The sequence below is a fragment of the Taudactylus pleione genome, unplaced genomic scaffold, assembly GCF_031769625.1.
Source record: "Taudactylus pleione unplaced genomic scaffold, aTauple2 ptg000116l, whole genome shotgun sequence".
Taxonomy (NCBI): Eukaryota; Metazoa; Chordata; class Amphibia; order Anura; family Myobatrachidae; genus Taudactylus; species Taudactylus pleione.
Window position 1 is genome coordinate 5,516,987 of NW_028284518.1, and position 6,188 is coordinate 5,523,174.

Below are 6,188 nucleotides of genomic sequence, written 5' to 3' on the forward strand. Positions count from 1 at the left end.
AGAGCCGCTCGTAAGCGGCCGCTCGTTCGTTCTGGCCGATGTTCGCACATCTGCGCATGCGTACGGATTTTAATACGCATGCGCGAACCAGTCAGTGCGGCCGAAAATCGTTTGTTCGCTATATAGCGAATGCCTGCTATTTTGAGTGACAGAAGGAGGCGTATGTGGGTGGTAACAGGGGAAGGTGCTTGAAAACGGGGGTGTGGAATTCGAACGCAGGCGTGCTTAAAGGTCAAAATGGGCATTTTATGGGTGTGCATAATTAATACAGCAGCGTCATTGACCACGTCACTTGTTTTTTTTTTGCTCAGAACTGCTCGCAAAATAGCGGTTGAAAAAACCAGCCACAAGAATAGCGAGCAGTTCAAACGCTGTTCGATGTACTCGATTAATCTAATAAATAGCGGACATGACGTATGGTGCGAGCGGCAAGGGGGCATATTTTTCAAAATTACAACCGCAAGTTTTGCTCGCTCGTTCAGACTTAGAGGCGTGAACAGACAGCAATTAGCGAACGGTTCATTTGAATAGCCACCCCTTGTTTTAGAATGAACGACCGCAAATAGCGAGAGGCTCTGAATGAGGGCCATTGTGCTTCAGTGTTATCATAATTGTAGGTACATGTTACCTCACGTGTATCACCACAAATATAACATCTGTTTCCAGTGTAAAAGTCCTTCATTCAGTTTTGTACATAAATAGGCCTAAGCCTTTTACAGCATAACATTTGTACATATATAAAGTGCACACATAAATACGTGTATACAGAAAATTTAAAACCTAAACCTATCAGTGGCGGGTCAAGAAGTGGGGCTGCAGCCACACCGCTTGACCAGGAACAGATAGTAACAACATATATAAGGGCTACTAGTAGAGGCCAGATATAGGCTCAAACACTTGGTAGTCCTGTTACTGCAGGATAAATATAAACGATTAAAAAAGGTAATAGACCATAATCTCAGTTGTTACTACTCAGAGGACCTGATTTCCGGACTATCCGAAGTGTTAATAATTCCAGACAAGTAGCATCTGGAAATGTAAAAATTTTTAAAAAACTTTTCACTTTACAACTGTGCTCCCCTCATACCCACCGTCTCCTTGCCTGCCTCCAATCATTACCCACCTCCAGTCCTGTACAGCCTCCTTGCCCATCTCCCTGCCCCCATCCAGTCCTCTCCCACCTTCTCACTGCCTAATACCTGCCTCTATCCACCCGCCTCCTTACCTGCCTCCAGTCCACTCCCTTATACTCACCCGCCTGCCTCAAGGCCTCATCCTGCCTACCAGCATGCCTCTGCACCTTTCTCCCTGTCCCCATCCAGTCCTCTCCCACCTCCTCACCTGCCTTTAGTCGTCTCCTGCCTACTCGCCCGCCTTTTCACCTGCCTTCAGTCCACTCCCTTTTACCCACCCTCCAGTCCTCTCCTGCCTACCAGCACGCCTCCGCACCTGTCTCCATGTCCCCATCCAGTCCTCTCCCACCTACCCTCCTGCCTGCCTCTTCACCTGCCTTTAGTCCTCTCCTGCCTACTTGCCCGCCTTTTCACCTGCCTCCAGTCCACTCCCTTCTACCCACTTGTCTCCTCACCTGCATCTAGTCCTTGTCCACCTCCATTCCTCTCCCAGCTACTAGCATGCATCCTTGCCTATCTTTTCACCCACCTTCTGTCCTCGCCCACCTGTGCACTCACCTCCCATTCTTCCTCCACTCATTGCCCATCTCTTCACCTGTGACTGTATTTCCATCTGGACAAGTGCCCTCTGCAGCTACTGTTGGCGCTGGACTGCATAAAAATATATCCCCTTTCTGACACTATTTTATTTTATTCATGGCATGTCCTGATAGCCGGGGAGAAATTGGTAGGTTTGAGCTCCTGTTTTGGCAAATGTCATAGAAGGTATTTTTAATAAACCAATATAGAGGCTGACAATTTAACCTTATAAAAGTATAAAGGCAATCGAATATATGGATCTTGGTCCAGGCCATCTGTGAAGAGAATACTTAGGTTTAAGTCTTTCTCAGAATCACTGTCTTTTTCTGCTTCCGAAGGTGAATCTTGCTCTGGGTTGGCAACCTTCTTGCAGTGTAAAGTATGCAACCAGTTGCTTTTCTCTGTGACCTTGAGGTAGGTGGTAATTGTCAACAACACCTGGTATGGTCCTACCCATCTATCTACGAGGCAATTAGAAGCTGATTGGTTAATATTATATCACTGTCCAATGTATCACTTTCCAGAGCTTAGTACATCTGCCCCAGGGCCTGATTCAGAGATGTACATTCATCCGATGTATGAATATACATCTTCAATCTTTAGGGATCTGCGCCTATGCAGGACCCATTCTGCGCATGTGCAGAATAGGTCCTGCAATTATGCCCCCCGAACCGCCCCCCAATGCACTACATGATTGACATGCTTCAGCATCTGGGGAGTGGAGCGGGGGCGTGGCTGGTCACCATTCCTGGAAACATGAGTAAGGTGCCCCCATTTTCCAGGAGAGACGAGGCCAGGGTCTATTGATGTGTGTACCCCAACATATACTATTATATCTGAAATGTTTCATGGGGTTCTTCCTTAATGAAAAGTTAAAACAGAAATAACAAAAAAAATTGTAAAAATTACATTCCCATTATGAAAACCTATTTTACTTAAATGTAGTTGGAATAAATATATGCAAGAACAGGAATCATTGTAGAAAAACATTATTGACAGCCATGTGAGCGCTGAGGAGACAAAAATAATGTTAATAATAACATGTTATTATCAATGGCAAGATACCATCGTGAAGTGTGTACCCAGCTTTAGAATAAGCCTCCATAGCCTACCAGATACCTTTCCCAATATGAATGGGCAATTTGATATACTACACTATCCCTTGAACTAAATGCACTCTCTCTAGGCCTTAGAAGGGAGCAAAACCTCATTATTCATCAAAGGTTTCTAATTGGGAAATACACAAATTGACTTTTTACAATATTAGTACTCGAATCCACCATTCTATTATTTTGTTTTGTAACAAGAGGACCATGAATGTTTTCGTAAGAGATTTAGAGAAAGAGACACTATAGTTCTTTGTGATAATAAACGGAACAAATTGTATATTGAATTGAAGGATAAAGGATTCTCAAGTGCGAAAAATATGCAAATGTCAGCTTAAGCATTCCTCTTATGTACTTCCATGCGACAGACTGAGCTCACCCAGCGATGCCCAATTTGCACATGTGAGCAAAGCTTAACTGCGCTGGTGGATCTGATTTCTCCGATCGCTTCATCGCGATCACGGGTGGGGTCACGTTTAGCGGTGCATGCGCGGCAGCTTGGCACTGTACATTTTCTGAAAAATACAGTAATAAGGCAACGGAGGGGATTCGTAAGGACAGAGCTTCATCGCAAGCTCCATCCCTGCAAGGGATTTTTAATAAATCCCTGTGATATTGCCTGAATTCGTAATGCCAATGCGCTGCCACTCATGCACCAACAGGCGGCCGCTAACCAAAGATCGCGACCATCCCCCCGTCCCACCGATCACCGGCCCTGGACTCAGGGGTAAGTTTTTTGTGGTTTTTTTAGCAGTGATCAGCATGTGATCTGTTTAGACCACAAAGCTGATCACTCTGGCTGGCTCCGGGCTCTGCTCTGCCTGTAAGAGCAGGAGTCCGGTAACTGGAGGAGACCCTGGATAACGCCACCTCCAGGTGGCATTATTATTACAGGGCTTCCCCCCGGTATTTTTTCAAAGTGAATTCAGGCACGTATTTAATGAGCCGTGAAAAGTCGGAATGTGCGAAAAAGTCTTGCCGATTGCGACTTTTCACCAGGCGGAAACTTATCTCCGTATTCAATTGCAAACTCTTTTCGCGTACCTGAAAACACAATGCAATGTAATAGGCAAAAAAGATTCGCCTATGAAAAGGTTGAGAAAAACAGCGCAAAATTGCTATTTTGGGGTGCAAAGGTGAGGAAACCACTCTGCACCCCACAAAACATAACTGCGTAAAAAAACCTAAAATAAATAGAGGAACACCCCAAAAAAATTACAGAAAAAAGGGGCGAAAAAGTGCAAAGTTGGGGTACAAACTTAAAAACTAGCAAAATGACTTTTGGGGGTCTGCAAGTAGGGGTGAGGTGTTTTTTGGATTGCAGGTGCTTGCTTTAGGTGCATTTTTTACGTTTAATAAAACTTTACTTTAGCGACTTTAAACCATGCTTACACCCATTTACAAGTACCCCAAATTTGACAGGACTACTTATTTTCACCACAAAAAACAGCTTAATGCTATTCTTAACCACTACTGCAGAGACGCTAATTAGAAGAAATTGACACATCTTAAGTACCCCAAATAGCTTTATTAGGGGCATGTACATTGACCCCCAATGTTAGTGCATCTTTTAGGGGGTCTCACGCTCATTTCCCCAATTCAGACAGCACTTTTCACTTGGTTTGATTTCGCCGGGATGCGTTTTCGTGTGTTTTGGAATTGAATAGGGTGGATCGCAGGGACGCACGCAATAAGTTTCCGCAGCTAATATTCGCGATGTAGGCGAAAAGTCCGTCAGGTGAAAAAGTATCGCGGGTGCGAAACTAATTGAGTACGGGCTTCAGTCGGTAATATCACACTACAATCTGCATTTTAATACGGATTCTAGTAAACAGGGCCCTTAGAGAGAAAAGGGTTGGTTAATTGCACAGGTAATATTAATATAACTATATTTATAGAGGGGTGCTACCAACTACAAAAATATACGGAGAAATACAGAACAGGGGAGTATTCAAGGTGCACTAATCAAATTTAAAAGCAAAGTATCAATGGATAAATAAAATATAACTTTTATAATTCATATTAAAATTTCCAGAACCAATGTATTTAAAAGAGCAAAATAAAATGAATACAAAGTGAGAGAAGAGTATGTGATAAAGTATGTGATAGAGTATGTGATTAATAAGTATCAGTGTCTCCAACTCTGAATGTCATGCAATGAATGTCTGTTGTGATTGGCCACAATACTGTTTTATAGGTGTGATTATCCACAATACTATCTCATTAAGGGGGGTTCAACTAGATTATCTGTTATATTAATTAGGTGATATGTTAACACTAATTATAAATAGGGATTCAATTATTGTCCACTCAATAACTGAAGATCTTAATCTGTCCTTTGTACGAGGGTCTATCCTCTACCTTTATACAGTTTGTGTTGCTGACTGTTAAGTAAAGAATGAGTCTTAGGGCCTGATCAGAGATGTACCCTAATGCATTCGCAGCTACTGTGCCAAAATATGCTAATGCCATAGCCAGCTGGAAATGTATTGAGACACCCAGCATCGAATTCACAGATCCAAGAAAGTGCGTACAAATACACAGATGCCGTCATAGATCATTCGATAATCGACCATCTGAGTCGCCTTATGGTCACGCAGAATGGCCGCCTGAACTAGGACATCTGAAATACTTTATCTGTGGGATCACAGATGCAGGCTATGACAGGCCCCCCAAAAATGGCCAGGACACGCCTGTGTTTTTTGCCGCCACGCCCCATTACTTCCCCAAACGGTCCCTGATGGTGAATCACTTTGCGCGGTAATCCTCACTGCATGCAGCATCACAAAGGTACCTTTGCACAGGTGCAGTGTGAATGTGACACATGTGCAGTCGACTGATAATCGCTCAGTTGTGTAAATAACGGAATAGAGTACATCTCTGAACCAGGCCCTTAGTTTACATGATTATGATGACCCTAATTGGTCCTTTTATATAAGGATTTTTTTGACTCAAGTGGATAAATGATTATATCAGATATTTACGGTTATATTAAGGACTATAAGAAGTCAAATATTTATTTAGCGGGACCTATATACAGCCCCTCCAAATAAAACAATAATATGAAAGTGAGTCATTAATTAGGACCAAATATCAGCCTCTGTTGTGTGACTACTCACCATTCATACAGTATATTGCAATTTTATATAATCAGGCTGCCCAGCTGGTATTCTGTTAATAATTATGAGTTCCTATTACATAACACGTATATAGTGAACATGCATAGATTAGAATACACACTTATCAGTAGTGAAAGTAAGCAGTCCGCCGATATATTTGTATATTATAATCTATATTGAAGATTTATTGTAGGTGTCAGAGGTATAGTTAAGGAGTAATACATTTATGATATACTCCTATAACCCATGTA